Consider the following 15,879-nt stretch of genomic DNA (forward strand, 5'->3'; position numbering starts at 1 on the left):
GTGGCATGAGAAGGGTCTAACGAGTAATATTGCTTTCCTCGAGCTGTTTCCCATCTTGGTGGCCTTGAGAACATGGCCCGATGGGTTCAAAAATCACTCGGTCATATTTTGGTCGGACAATATGACTGTGGTCGAGTGCATCAATAGTCAGGCAGCACGTTGTAAACTGATCTTAAGACTACTTAAAGAAATTGTTTTACTATGTATGCAATTGAACGTGCTATTCAGAGCAAAACACGTGCCAGGGGTGATGAATCAGGCAGCTGACGCACTGTCTCGTTTTCAAATGCAGGCTTTTGCTGGTTTCCTTCCCTCAGCGGACCCGGAGCCGGCACCCTTTACCGAGGCTCTCTGGTCTCTCGGTGCCCCGAACTTCGTCACCTCGTGGGAGAGAGTCTAGCACCAAGGACGAGGAAGGCATATGAAGGGGCGTTTCGGGCCTATTTAGCCTTTTTGGGGAGTGATAGAGAGCGACTTTGGGGTCATGAGGAATGGGTGGTGAATTTCCTGATGTCCTTACGTAAGGCTGGGAAATCGGTGGCTACGGCCCAGAGGCATCGTGCCGCCATTTCCTTTGTTGCCAGAGCACACGCTATCCAAGACCCAACAGCGTCCTTCGTTGTACAGAAGGCGCTGCGTGGGTGGCAACGCCTGGAGGGTCGCAGAGTAGATGAAAGGCGCCCGATAGGTTTGGATAGATTGTCACAGTTGTTGGCTACACTTCCTGCCACATGTTCATCTCAGTTTGAGGCAGTGCTGTTCCGAGCCGCGTTTACGTTAGCATTTCACGGAGCAATGCGGGTAAGCGAACTAGTGGCAAGGAACAAACTAGATGTGGCGGGGGGTTTGTGCCGGGAACACGTCCAGATCAGGGGAGAAACAATGACTATCTCCTTTGTAAGGTCGAAGACTGACCAGGATGGGATGGGTGACTGCGTCATCATACGCAGGATTCCTGGGTCCTCCATATGTCCGGTAAAGTGTTTAGAGGATTACCTAGCACGAAGGGTGGCATCATGGGGGGGGACTTTGTTAAGACACACGGACGCCACCCCACTGACGAAATTTCAGTTTCAGCGGGTGCTTGCGATGTCTGTTGCCGCTGCGGGCTTGAACCCGGGCGAATTTGGGACCCATTCCTTTCGGATAGGGGCTGCTACTGAAGCTACGGCCAGGGGTCTTAATGTTGAGCAAGTGAAACGAGTGGGGCGTTGGTCCTCCAATTGTTATAAAAGATATGTGCGGTTGCACATGTTGTGAAGCTGTAATTATGTACTCTGTACTCACGCTTCTTGTTTTTGTTTGGTTTCAGTTACGCAAGCCTACGAGGCGGGGCGGACTATGCAGTCGACCTTACACCGGGCCAGCGGTCTGACATCACCGGCTGTGAAAAAGGAGGTGTGGGTCGTGGGCCACTCATACGTGAGGCGTGCCGCGGACGTATTCAAAGCAGGTGACATGATTCACGTAGCTGGGGAATACGGGTACAGGATGTCCTTCTACGGAAGGGGCGGTCTCTGTATTGACCAGTTTCAAACATTTTTTGAGGGTTTGTTAGGGCGGACAAGGTCACCGCCGGCTATAGTTATAGTGCATATCGGGGGCAATGATTTGGTCACCATCGGTAGACGACTACTCCTGGAGGCAATGCTTTCCACTGTAAGTTGGTTGGCGAGGAGAGTTCCGGGGTGCACGATTGCTTGGTCCCATTTGATTCCACGAAAGGTGTGGCGGGGGACTGTCTCTATACCTGCCTTGAATCACTCTGTTAGAAAGCTTAACAATAAAGTGAGTAGGTTGTTCCGTTCCAGGACATTGCATTCTATTTCTCATAGCTGTATTACTGATGACAGGATGTATTCGGGGGATGGTGTGCATTTGTCTTGGGAGGGGAATGAGTTGTTCTTAGGAGACTTTTTAGCATGGTTGAAATCTTTGAAACATGACCTTTAGGTAGGAGTTTTTTGTGGGGGGTCCGGATAGCCGGTCAACTATCCGGCCTGTGGCGGTAAGGTCATGATCGGTGAGCACTAATTGGAAGATCCCTATGAGTGGGCGTCACCCAACACGGATGGGAGCGCTCGGGGGAGGTGGCCTTTGGCCCCTCAACGGGGAGGCGGTCCCTTCTAAGGATGGGTCGCCGGAAGAAGAGGAAAGGCGGTCAAGGCCCCTTCCTGTGTAGGAGGGGTTACAGCCCCCTCCTGGGGAATTTCCCGGGGCCGGTGACATCTGCGACGGCAGATGCGGTAAGTTGTGTGGGGTTGGGGGGAGGTCTACGATACCTTCTAGATACCTCACACGAGTTTTCGAACGACCTTTAACTGGCGTCGAGTTGATAAGTGCCCCCGTCAAGACAAGGGAAATTGTAGTAGTTGCACGTGAGTACGCCTCAGTGCTGTCGCCCCTCCCAAGTGGGGGGGGGTATGTCTGGTTAGGGATCTTGACACCGGTTACGACCTTGCCGTTGGCCCTTAAACGTTAGGATGTACAATTTCAATATTTCAAGTAAATGTTTTTGTAGGATGTTAGATCGGCTAGGAGAACCTCTGTATTAGAGAATCTGTTAAGGTTAGCCAAACATCGCAGTGTGGTATGAAATTGTACATTAATGTTTAAATGTTCTAATTTTTTGTTTTAATAAATACGGCCGGGAGGGTCACTCCCTCCCACTTCCAAAAACTTCAAGAACCGTTTCCGTTTTCCCTCATTGGGGATTGTGTTGAGAGGGGGTGGCGGGTATCTCAGCCATATGGAAAGGGGCGACCACTCGGTCCCCCCGAATGTATGGCAGAGTGCCTCGATCCCCCCGGGAAGACATTTTTGGGCGGAAGGCGCGTCTCGGCTGGTATGCCCGAAGCGGCGTAGCCGGGGCGCGCTTTTTCCCGCCCTTGAGTGGGCTGGCCTAGACACGGACGCCGCCGGCCACGCCCTCGGGGCAGGCAGGGGCGGGTTTACGCCCGCCCTGAAGATGGATAAAAAGAGACGCAAGACCAGAAGACATCCTCTTGTTCCTGTGCTCTGAAGCTGCACCTCCCCGCTGCACGTGAGCTCGAGACGGAACGAAGAGCCAATTTTGACCCACCCACCAGCCCCTGAGGACAGCTAGTTGTTTTAATAAAGTTGATCAGTTATTCTATTTTGTTTTTCAGGTTGTTTTCGGGTGTGATATTGATATTGAATGTATAATAAAGATTGGTATAATGTTACGAGTTGGTGATTAAAGAATGTCGGATTTGAGGTCCATTTGGACACGGTTTTTCGGTCATAGTGGCCAATGTAGTTTCGTTTAGTCAGCACTTGTCGTATTTATTTCGGTCAGGCGGTAGGCGGTAAGGTCATGATCGGTGAGCACTAATTGGAAGATCCCTATGAGTGGGCGTCACCCAACACGGATGGGAGCGCTCAGGGGAGGTGGCCTTTGGCCCCTCAACGGGGAGGCGGTCCCTTCTAAGGATGGGTCGCCGGAAGAAGAGGAAAGGCGGTCAAGGCCCCTTCCTGTGTAGGAGGGGTTACAGCCCCCTCCTGGGGAATTTCCCGGGGCCGGTGACATCTGCGACGGCAGATGCGGTAAGTTGTGTGGGGTTGGGGGGAGGTCTACGATACCTTCTAGATACCTCACACGAGTTTTCGAACGACCTTTAACTGGCGTCGAGTTGATAAGTGCCCCCGTCAAGACAAGGGAAATTGTAGTAGTTGCACGTGAGTACGCCTCAGTGCTGTCGCCCCTCCCAAGTGGGGGGGGGTATGTCTGGTTAGGGATCTTGACACCGGTTACGACCTTGCCGTTGGCCCTTAAACGTTAGGATGTACAATTTCAATATTTCAAGTAAATGTTTTTGTAGGATGTTAGATCGGCTAGGAGAACCTCTGTATTAGAGAATCTGTTAAGGTTAGCCAAACATCGCAGTGTGGTATGAAATTGTACATTAATGTTTAAATGTTCTAATTTTTTGTTTTAATAAATACGGCCGGGAGGGTCACTCCCTCCCACTTCCAAAAACTTCAAGAACCGTTTCCGTTTTCCCTCATTGGGGATTGTGTTGAGAGGGGGTGGCGGGTATCTCAGCCATATGGCACAATAGTGCATTTACGTAAACCAAAGCAGTGTCCATTACAACCACAATCTGAAGCAGACTCTAATTCTACAGTGTGCAGTCTAGAAGGTTTCACATCTGTATTACAAAATAGGAATAGTAGCAGTATAACAGTTGAATGAATGCAAATGTACATCAGTATTTTGTAGGTTTATAAAACGCTATATAAATGCAACTGCACTACAAAAACAATGTAATAAAATGCTTTTACTCATGGATGAAGTAAGCATCGTATTTAAACTATGTTTTTATTAAGGAAGTGAATATATTTCCAAGTTTACATGATAATTAGCCATCTAACATTGTCTGAAAAAATATTGTTGTTTCAAGTGGATTAATTTTACCCTGACGACCTGCTGTTAATTGTCTGTAATATAGGGAATTATATTTTACCTCCAAGTTTGCTTCAATAATGGCAAACACATAAAATATTTGAGGGATAATGTACCTCCTATAATTTTATCAATTTCTATGAATCTTCCCTTTTGTAACCTAGAAGCATCATTGCTAGACCTGTCAGTCTTACGGTGGTTTGCCTCTCCTCCTCCATTTTGCTAAACTTATTTTTATTGGCCTTAGGACTGATAACCAGTGCTTAAGTGCTTGTGCGCACTACCTTAAAACATGGTTAAATTGGCTTCTACCCAAATAGCATATTTAATAATACTTATACGTCCTTTGTAGAGTGGTATATCATATACTCAGGACCTGTAAACTAAATGTCACCCATGGGCCTGCAACACTTATTGTGCCACACATTTAAGTAAGCCCCTTGAAACATATTCCAGGCCTGCTGCCCCAGCCTAAATGCAGTTTTAGGCTGCCATGTCGACTTATAATATATGTAATGTAGTTAGTTTTTTTTATAGCATACGATTAAAAAAAGGTATCTTAGCACTCACAATCAACCCCGATAAACCACCAGATATTTGGAGGGACTAGATAAAATTAGTTATGGGTCTCTAAAAATGTCCACTTTTTTAGCAATATCCTCTCCTCAATTGCAACAGATTTGAGTGAGAGTGTAGGTTTAGAGGCAGAGCACTCCAGAGTTTGCTGGCACAAAAGAAGAAGCTCATGCCACCCCACCTTGCTAAAGTTGAGCTTGATCTAAGAATCCAGCCATGTGAGGGCCAGGAAGAAAATTTCTGAAAGTGTTCCAGCAGTCTGATGAAGAGGTTTATAAACCAGCCATTGGGACATATTTACATGAATGAACTCCGCCATAGCATAAATTTTTTTATGTTACAGTGGCATTTTTTTAATTGCCGTATTTACAATTTGCTGCTAAATAATGTTAGCAGCACTTTTCCAACGTAAACAGTAATTTTCAGGATAGCCACTTCCGTTAGCATGGTGGTAGGTGTTCCTATGATAAAACTGCCACTAACAACACTTTGCGATATTTACAATGAAATTCCCCTACACCAATAATGTCCCAAAACTGCCGCCAAGTCCAGTTTAAGGCAGTTTTCTAAGACCAAAAAATTGCTGTTCTTAAATTTGGTGCAAACACTTGGGTCTACATATAAGATATTTGGGTGCTGGACAGTGCTTAGTGCAGGCTATGCCACCCTGAATCAAAACAAAAGGTCGGGAATGTGCTCTATCAATAGGATGGGGTGCATTCCTGCACCACAATCATGACAATTGTTGCATTCCAGTGACAAAACAGCATTGCAACACTTTTAACTGTACTCTCCTTGCAACACCATGGGTGCGCTGTATTCAAAGTACGGTGCTCCATGTTGCAAACAATGGCAGATACATCTAGAATCCTAATATATCTGTCAGCACTAAGGTCACACATTGCTGCAGTTGTGTTACAGGCAGGATACAACTCCATCAATGCACATGGCAGGCTTAAGGTTTTGACTCAGTGGCATCCTAGAATTGCCTCAGTAAAATCAGAGAGACTTCACTGTGTCACCCCTACGAGGCTTTGTTGCATGGGAACGCCCACCCTGCACACATCATACCTGCTGCAGGTATAATGTGGCACAGGGCTTCACAATTTAATGCATATACCTAGATGCTTCATTTTGTAAATATGGCACAATGTGTTGCAAGATTCATGCTTCAAGTACGTCAAGAAAATGATGCACTGGTGGCTTTAAACTGTAGGGAGGGGTCTAATGAATAAGCCCCCCTGTCTTTTTCCCCTACGATTGCACACAAGGGCTGCCATGCACCAACACAGGCATCCTTGCACCATGGTGCAAGGGTGACTGTTTTGTGGAGTTTATAGATGTTGTGGCTCCATCACTCATCAAGGCGTCTTCAGGTGCATCTGGACTAGTGAAGGGTGGCAGTGAACTAGTTGGCCTACTTGGAGTGTTGTATGCCTGTTTTTTTCTTGAGGGGTGCCGAGTGTCGATGCAGCTTTAGATCCATCGGTGGAGGGTGTGCGCTGTGGTGTTGGTGTCTGAAAGCGTTTGCAGAGTGGTGGTGCTTGGGGAGTTGACAAGAAGTTCTTCTGTGGACTTGATCCACCTGCGACAGGGAGGGGGCAGAGATTGTGGTGGAGTACGGGGACATGATGAAGGCATCATGTATACAAGGATGGTCGGTCCTGGAGAGTTTGGTAGTGTGGCTGTAGTTGAAAGTTCCTGCTGGAGGAGAAGACGGGTCGAGCGTGTGTCTGGCTATGTGGGTTGGTGTGGTGACCAGCTGCTTGAGTCTGACATTGGTGAGGTTTTCCAGGACGATGGTGGTGTTCTGGTCACTGGGGTTATCCAGGTGGAAGTTGGTGTGCAGGAGTGCATCTACCAATCACAGCTCCAAGGGGCACCAGGCAGTCTTCTCACACAGGTCAGCAACGTGTCTCCATGCGCCCTGAAAGACTTCACCACCAGTTAGGGGGATTGCTTATGCCCCAATGTCTACCGCCATGGCCCAAAGGTTTGGTTCCGATGCGGCCATTCTCCACTATCAGTTTGCAGCAACTCCACAGCACCCCTGCCTCCCACTCTTGGTCTCTGATGCAGGCCCTGATGCATCACTGTTTTTCCCAAGCAATGAGCCTCTTTACATATATAGAGACCTGAATCTCCATTTCGTCTTTCCCTTGGACTCTGGCTGGTCATCCTGGCTGTTGGGTACTTTGGGGGATTGTTTCCCTGTACTGAAATTGGCTCTGACTGCTCCATTCTGCATTCCATTGCTATTTTCTTTCCATCATTGGTGGTGGATTTATAGGCAATTTTTGCCTCTAGAGGCAAGAATGTGATGTAGGGCTGACTAACGTGAATGTTTTTGCCTCTAATTGGCCTTTTGTCTCTCTTCTCTTGCTAACAGGAAGATTTGTGTCGCCTTGACGCTAGTATTAGCGGCAACATTTGCCGCTGCAAGCAGATCCTATAGCCATATAGCGACATATTGTAAATACGTTGGTACCACGGCGATACTTTTCGGCGATTCAAGGTGGTAGGAAAATTGCTGCTAAGTAACGCTAATGCTAGTTAGCAGCAATTCTTGTGAATATATACCCCAAAGTGCTTTAAAATGTATCCTATTCCTGACTGGTAGCCAACAAATGCAAAAAGAAAAATTGATGGACAGAATGCAGAACAATGTCACAATTGCAAAAAAGGATTCCTAGGCAGTTAAATCAATACATATTACATTAACATATTCTACATCAAGAAGCAAGTAATGATTTATGAACTCAGTGTAAAGAAGATTAAGTTTGCTAAAACATATAGGATTTCATTTTATTCATATTTTTATTTAAAAAAGGATGCATTTAGAAAAATTGTCAGATACACAATCTGTTACACACTCAATATCATATATGCATGATGAATTATGATAGTAGTAAACAGTTTGGTCTGGTCAATCAAGAATACAAATTTATGATACTACAGACAATTATAAAAACAAGGACTAGTACAAAGTGGCTGTTGGAATAGGTTCTCGACGCGCGTTTCAGCAAAGAAGGTGCCTTCATCAGGAGTACCACAGGTTATTATCATTGCAGAGGTGGTAGATCTAGTCTGTGTTTTTAATAAGAGAGAACCAAACCGGATACCAGGTGCTGCTTGGAGGCAACAGAAGAGGACAGTGATGTGGTGGGGTCAGCTGTAATCCACGTTCAGGAACTAAAGAAGTGGGTGTTGTGTAAGTAATCTGATGCAAAGGGTTCCACTTCTAGTGAGAGAAATTCTCTTGTGGATATGATTGGCCCAGATGGTGGCTATTCAATATCTGGCAGAAATCAGAGCTTAGTTTGTGCGTGGTAATGGAGGGCCCAGAAAGTGGAAGACTGGTCACTGTATGTGTTACTAGCTTTGGAGCTAGGTTAGTAGCTCACAAAGCTGAAGGGTTTCCAAGGATGTGGCCAGGGTAATGACCAAAAGGTCAAAACTCTCTAGTAGGGCAGCTGAGAGTCTGATGTTTCGAGTATTTGGCCCCCATACTCATGGAGTGGCGATGCCGTGATTCGAAGCAGTATGAAAGGTTCCCATGTAGAACAATGTCATACATTCACTCCAGTTCAGAGATCTGGGCCTAATTCCATCATTTTTTTGCTTACCATGCCATTCCATTCTTAGCCTCAGCCATATGCAAATCAGTCTTGACCCTGCACCTAATGGGAAGAGTCCAGCCCTCCCTGGACTGGAAACAAGCATCCTAGGGCCAGTTTTGGGGTTATACCCCTCATCAGCCAGGACAGCTTGACTCCTGTGGCAATGAGAGCACGGGACCCATGTCTGGGCATACCAATCCCATTTGGCGGGACCCATGACAGCAGTTCAAACCGCTGTAGAAAAAGAAAGAGCCCTAGCAGAGGGGAAACGCATTATGGTCGTAACCCCTGTACCAGCCTTGGAGGCAGTTACAAAAGCGAGCATTCCGAATGCAAAAGCTTTACAACCAATGGGTTAAATCTCTTGCTGCAACTGATGTTGAATATGTTTTTGATCCTTGTTTGAAAACACAAGCATTCCTGCAATACGAACACGAAGGTCCTCTGCCTACTGAAATTCTACTTCTAGACAAGTATGAATGTATAATTATTACTGACGCATCTGCACAACCCGCTACGGGGAGTAAGCAAGCTTATAGTGCAGCATGCGCGATCGTTAAAGGTCTTATGTTCGATGGCAAATTTAGACCTATGGTCACAAAAATGCAATCTCTAGGAGATTGTACAGCTCAGTGAGTTGAACTACAAGCATTCATAATGTCACCTGAGAATACAGATCGCGAATTCCCCACACTAATAGTGTGCGATTCATTTTACTGTGTTCAATCATACAATGAATATTTACAGAATTGGCTTCAAAATGGTTTCAAAGATGCAAAAGGTGGCACAATCAAGCACAAAACGCTTTGGGAACAAGTAGTTCAGTTGCAAAACGGACTACAAAACATTCACGTGATGCACACTCTGAGTCATCAATGTGATGGCGTTTACGTTAAAGGGAATGCATTGGCTTATAAAGATGCAAAGAGTGCTGTGCAAACGGCTTCCGTAGCAGCAATCACTCGTTAAAAAACGAAAATAAACAGTGAAATAGTACTGGCTGTCAATGCTTTGAGCAAAGGCAGCGGTGCAGCATTACATAACAAGTTTTCACTCAAATACTCATATATACGTGCATTAAACAATTTGCCAAGAACTTCTCTAGGAGGGTGACACTCCAAATGAGGTCCTATTTGGGACGAGAATTTTGGTCAGGACCTCGATTGTCATGGAACAGTGGTGGAAAATATGAAATTTGATATCAAAGATCATTTGGCTGTTTTACAGGATTTAAAAGAACTAATATCGTAACAAAGCAATGTGCTCCTGAAACCTACCACCACTGGTGAAAAACCGACCATCCCAGCAAGGCCTGCCTGGATCCCAAAGCTTGGTGAACTCGTCAGAGAAAAGATTGCAGACAAGAAGGAATTTGGGCCTTCTTACAGACAACCAGTACCTGTCCTAGCAATCCACGGATCAAGAACAGTACTACTGCCACCCCTTGCTGGTAAAAAGGAGAAGATATTTGTGTCCATCGACCTGATCAAACCACACTATGTTGCCGATACTAAGCAGTAGGCCAAGTGGACTCTGACAATGTAGCAGACACACTCCCCTGGCTACAATCAAAGAGGTTCAAACTGAGAAACTCATCACCTTTGAAGATTCTACAGTGAGAAAAAAAGGACTATGCAACAAAGCTATGAAACTCGTTCATCTTGAAACCCAAATAACAGTTTGTCCTGATACACCTGTCTACAACAAAGTAACAAGTGGTTCCAGCAATTTCAACAAATCTGGATGCGATTCCAACCATTGACGGAACTACCTCTGGCTATTTCATTAACTTTGATACGTTTTCTGCGGATCCCAGCGAAACTGAAACTACGACAGCACAAAGAACTTTCAAAGAACAAGCAACTGACTTTTTTCATCACCTGAGAAAGACTTATCTGATTTCACCATGGATTGAACTATGGATTATTTTGGGAATATTCTTCTTTCTACTTTGGTTAGCTCTGGGAATATCTCTGGGTATGCTGATAAATGGAAGATATATTCAAATGGACACAGCAAGTAAAAAAGTGAACTTACTTCTCCAGCCACACAAATCATCCCATCGTGAACAAAGAGACTTGTCAGCAGTGAACATGATAGCCGTTCCTATACCAAATGCTATAGTTTGGGACGGAACTGATTATGAAATTTTTGGCCCTTCGGAGCTTTTAAAGATTCCACACTTATTCAAGCTTTCATTACGTGACTTTATGACCTCTAGTACCTTTTCTGATGATTGGGACTTTGAGACTGTTAATAATATGATGTAGAAATGTCTGCAGTATTCACAACTCATGAATATTTAGAGGGTTCATCAGACTATGAACAAATGTATTGTTATAACCATTATGGTCATCATTGTTTGAACAAATCTGCAATACCTAGAAATATGTCCTATTTATGTGCGGTTAGTCTTCTAAACGAGGTAATCCAACTTTCACCTACAACGGTAGATGACCTTTTGTCTACAGGATTAGAAGATTTCATGTTTTCTCCATCCCCAAACACTGACTTTTGATTCAGGCACACAGTGTTCCAGAGAGACTCTGAATTTGGCCTTCATTTTTCAAAACAAAGACTAAACTTGGAACTTTTTCCTATGTTAAATTTTTTTTTTCCAAATTTGTATTTTTGTTTTTTGGGCAAAGTAATCTGCTTATAGTAGAACTATTCATAGAGAACATAATTCTTCAAAACACTTTCAGAGACAATATGTCACCTTGTCAATAATAATTGTTTTATGCTTCACATGAAATGCTTTGGGCCTTTTTTCTTCTGTATTTACGAGCCATTTCATCATCCATATATGTTTATGATTCATTCATGTAGCATTCAAACATCTACTTATTCTTAGAATGAAACATTGCTTTAATGCTTACAGCAACACTTTTTAAATGCATTTTTAGAAATATGTTTTTAGACATGTTTTTAGCAAATCATGCAATACTCTATTTTTATAATAACATGTTTTATATGTTTAACATTTTTAGGATTTAGTAACGTCGTTCATACAAACGTGGAGTGGGTGTTGTGTGTCAATTTAGATTCCGTATATAGATTTCATGATTTATGCACTTATAGAGGTACAATTCACATTCCCCTCATTTAGGCCCGTATTTAGGCATAGAAATCCTGCCCTTATTTAGGCATTTGCTATGCTAACCAAATACAGGCATGGCCACCTACATCTACGTCACAATGAGTTCTTGGAAACCAGACTCTTAAGCCTTAGGACTTCGCCTTGCTTGGATATTAATTTTTCCAATAACTCATTTATTATGCATGAACATGTATTCCTTAGGGGTTTATTCATGAAGTTATTATGCCCGACTTTTACGTCAATACTGGCATTCCTAAACACCTTCAAGGTATAAATATACCTTCACTTGCCATGGCGAATCACGGTCCACAGTTCAGCTGCCTACTTGCACGACGCGGTTCACCACGGCTAGTTCGGAAGGAAGTCAAGTCCCCAACTTACGCACTGACCAGATGCTGCCATCCTCCTCGCAGAGAATCCAGCTCCAGTGTTTCTGACTCCCCTTGCGGGGTGTTAGAGATCGAGACCCTGAAAGAGGTTCCAACCTCACTCATTCTAAGGTATGGAGCGGACTATAACCTAGAGGGACTTTTGGCAAATCTTGACAATTATAGCTAAACTAGACTATAGCTAAACAGCACCTTCTTCTTCCCTCATACTAGACTTAGGTTAGGCATATAGAGGTAGGATTATTTTAGAAGCACCAGACGAGTATTTTAGCCTGTGTTATTTATGTATATATTTTATGAATATATGTCATAGCTACAAGCCATGCTATTGCAATAATATTTCATCTTACTGCTAACGCTGTACGTATTATACTTCGCATTCTGTCTTACGATTGTAGAAGTTCATATCTCTTGCATGAGAAGTAAGACTGTTCAATAAACCCCTTTTTATTTAAATGTTTGTCTATCTATTTCTGTGTAACTCTGTAGAAACGAAGTATGCACGATTGATTGAGTGAAACGGTTGTCTATTGTTTCCACGATTCTGAGATTGTTCCGATTCTAAGGGAAACAAAGTTGTCATGGTTATGCTGTTGTCAGAAATGAATCCCTTCTTGTTTATTTAAGAAGTTTTTAGTGACCTCTGAGTTAGCTGGCACGCACAAGTAATTACATTTAATGTACTCGATAGAGACATACTGACCTCAGTCCTATGTCAAAACTATAGTGTATATTATTCCAATGCGCAGAACCTATCAGGGATATAGGAACTACACTACAATAGGTGCATGAAACCACTGTTTCTGTGTGTTCTGTTGAATTTAAACATCATTTAGGACATGGATGGCATTGGATTGAATTGCAAAATGTGCTGTTTTGGGGTTATTTCGCTTTTTTGGTGTGTGTTAAATAAATGCCTTTGGTGTGTGGTGTGTTTGTTGTGTAACTTGTACACCTTGTTTAGCCCTGTGGATTTTCGTTTCGTTTTTGCATTTTATTGCATTAAAGCTGTGTTGTTTAGCATGCCTCCTTTGCCTGACTATCATAGGCCTGTTTCAGTTCATTATTTTCCAGGCCTCCTGCTTGTTGCTTGTGACTGTGATTGTCCATGTGGCTGGTGGCCATTTCTGGTGGTAGTTTAGTAGTGTGTAGTGTGCTCCTTTTGCCATATATGTTCCTCTTGGCTTCCTGCTTCCATCCACTTTGCTAGCTGCACCACGTTGAATGACATTGATCCAGCGTATAACCAGCAAGAGGTACCCTAATACCATATACTCACCTGGGCCCATAAAGACACATTCACACTACCTGGCAAAAAACCGTTGGGGTCAATTGATTTTGCTTCTTTATCATTCAAGATTAGTCACTTCTTATTCTTAACTAACCTTTCACTGATCAAAAAGTCCTTTCCTCTGGTCAATGGACCAAATTAGTTGAACTAGTTGATGGTGAAATAACATAAATATAATCTTCTTACATTTGATAAAATGACCATAGACTCAGAAAAACATTTTGAAACTTTATCTAGATTAATTTCATGGGATCCACTTTCAAAGTACAGTACAGTCTCCTTATCTCTTAGGAAGGAAGATTCAATCAATCAAAACACATACTTTCATATCAAGCAATGGCTTATGCTTAGAAAGGAGAGGATAGTGAGAAAAGAACAATAGCAAATATGCGGAGATTATATTACCTAGGATGGTGTGAAAACCAGCCCCAGGGCCAAGGTGCTAGGAAAAGAGCCCGGGAAAGATCAGGCAACAACGACTTCAGGACTGGAATTAGGACAGATTAGATGACCTCTCTACCACCGACACATGCGTAGCACCCCCTCTGACACTGTCTTCCTTCTTGAGATTCTTCCATGATATTCTTCTAAGTAAATTAATTTAAGATAAAGTGATTCTGCATTCGATTGTTCTTCAGCTTCTCTCTTCACTTCAACAGCATCCCGAGCTCTACAGCATTCAGCATGGACCTCTCACGCGGGCAGCATACCGGTCTCATGCTCTTTAACTAGCTAACATTTACCTTAATTATACCCGACGATATTCATGTACCTCCAAATAATGTTTCAATATCATGTACCTCCTAACTCTGAATTGACAGGCAAGGGGGAAATGATCCTCACACCATGCTTATTTTCCAATTTAGTCTTTCAGTCAATTGTTTAAAAAACCCACCCCTTAAGTTTTTATTGACAAAATTTAATTCCCATCTGTATTCACATCACATTAGAAACAAAAGAATAAACTTCTTCCGGTCCCATTCATCTCAGAGTTTCTCGAGCTGGTTCCCAGGGTATGTATCCATTTCGACCTTGAGCTGCGTTCAAGAGTCACATAATTTCTTCCGGCTCATTTATGTCACGCATGCGTGAAAATCGGGTGGAGAACAGACCATAGACTCATACAAAAGGCCCAAGACACGCACTAATAAAAGAGTCAAAATGACATATGTTAATTTTGAACATAAATGGTTTCACTGTATACCACATATCTCTACTCTAATCCCATGTATTTATTTATGCCTTCCCTGCATTAGCATTAGTAAAATAGTGCATTTTAGTTTCGGCCAAGTGGATGCTGAGCATGTGAAATTCCAGGCAGCCATATTAATAGCACTTGCACACGCGCAAGAAATTCCCTCCAAGCGACAGCTCTTCATACAGCGTAGATGCAGCTGACGCATGGGCAGTACAGTTTTTCCCATTAGCGGCCATTCTAGAATTTCACTCGAGTTACTTATTAGTTATACACATAGGCAAGATTCTCTTTCTTGTATGTTTGTTGTTGTGCATATTAATTTACACAATACGTAGTTAATACAATATTAGAAGTTAAATGAGAGGATTGCCTTCGAGCAAGTCTCTTTTCTAGGAGTCCTTGCTTCATCAATCCCCATTTTAAAGCCATCACAAATCACCCATCCCAACCAGATGACAACTTTAGCACATCTCATTTTCTTTCCCTTTTTCGTTCTTGTTATTACCTTTGTTCTTTAAATCTTCCATTTTGTCATATACTTCTCCCTTCATTTCTTCTAACTGGATGTCTTCATACTTTCTTTTCATCTCTTTTCCATTTATTTCAGATCTTTGTCTTCTCAGCTTATGAGTGCAACACTTACACCATATTACTATTGTTAAAACTATTATAGTTATACCAACTAATGGTGGAACTACTTGACCTAAGAAACATTTCCCAAAATTAGTAAACCAAGTCCCTATTGATGAAATAATACTCATTGTTAGTCTTTCCCATACATTATCAACGTCCAGTGTTTTACATTTTTCATAAAGTTTTGAAATATTCTTAATTTATCCTCTCATTTCTTTACTTTTATCTGGTATGTAAGTTTACAGATTCCTCCTGCTTTTGCCAATAATATATCAAGATGCAAGATGATTTTGCAAAACCATAGATCTGATTGCAACCATTTCTGTATTAATCATTAAGAAACCTACCGCAGTATCTGTCGAAAGACGATCAACTACTGTTGATAACTGAGAGATTCTATGTGAATTTAGTACGACTCCCACTGAAGGTATCAATGCACTAAATAAATCACCTATTATTTCAGAAAAACTAGCTCTCTTTCTTCGTGTTAGTTCGTTAATGTTTTCATTGCTTCCAGTTATTCTTTTTTACATGGTAAATCTTCGGAAATACAATTCAAAAGTAGCAACTCCCATACCACTGTGCAGGCAGTTTACAATAGGCTTTATTCCCATAACACAGACTAAACTCCAGGAAATACTGTATC

The sequence above is a fragment of the Lissotriton vulgaris genome, chromosome 1_1 (genome assembly GCF_964263255.1).
Source record: "Lissotriton vulgaris chromosome 1_1, aLisVul1.2, whole genome shotgun sequence".
NCBI lineage: Eukaryota > Metazoa > Chordata > Amphibia > Caudata > Salamandridae > Lissotriton > Lissotriton vulgaris.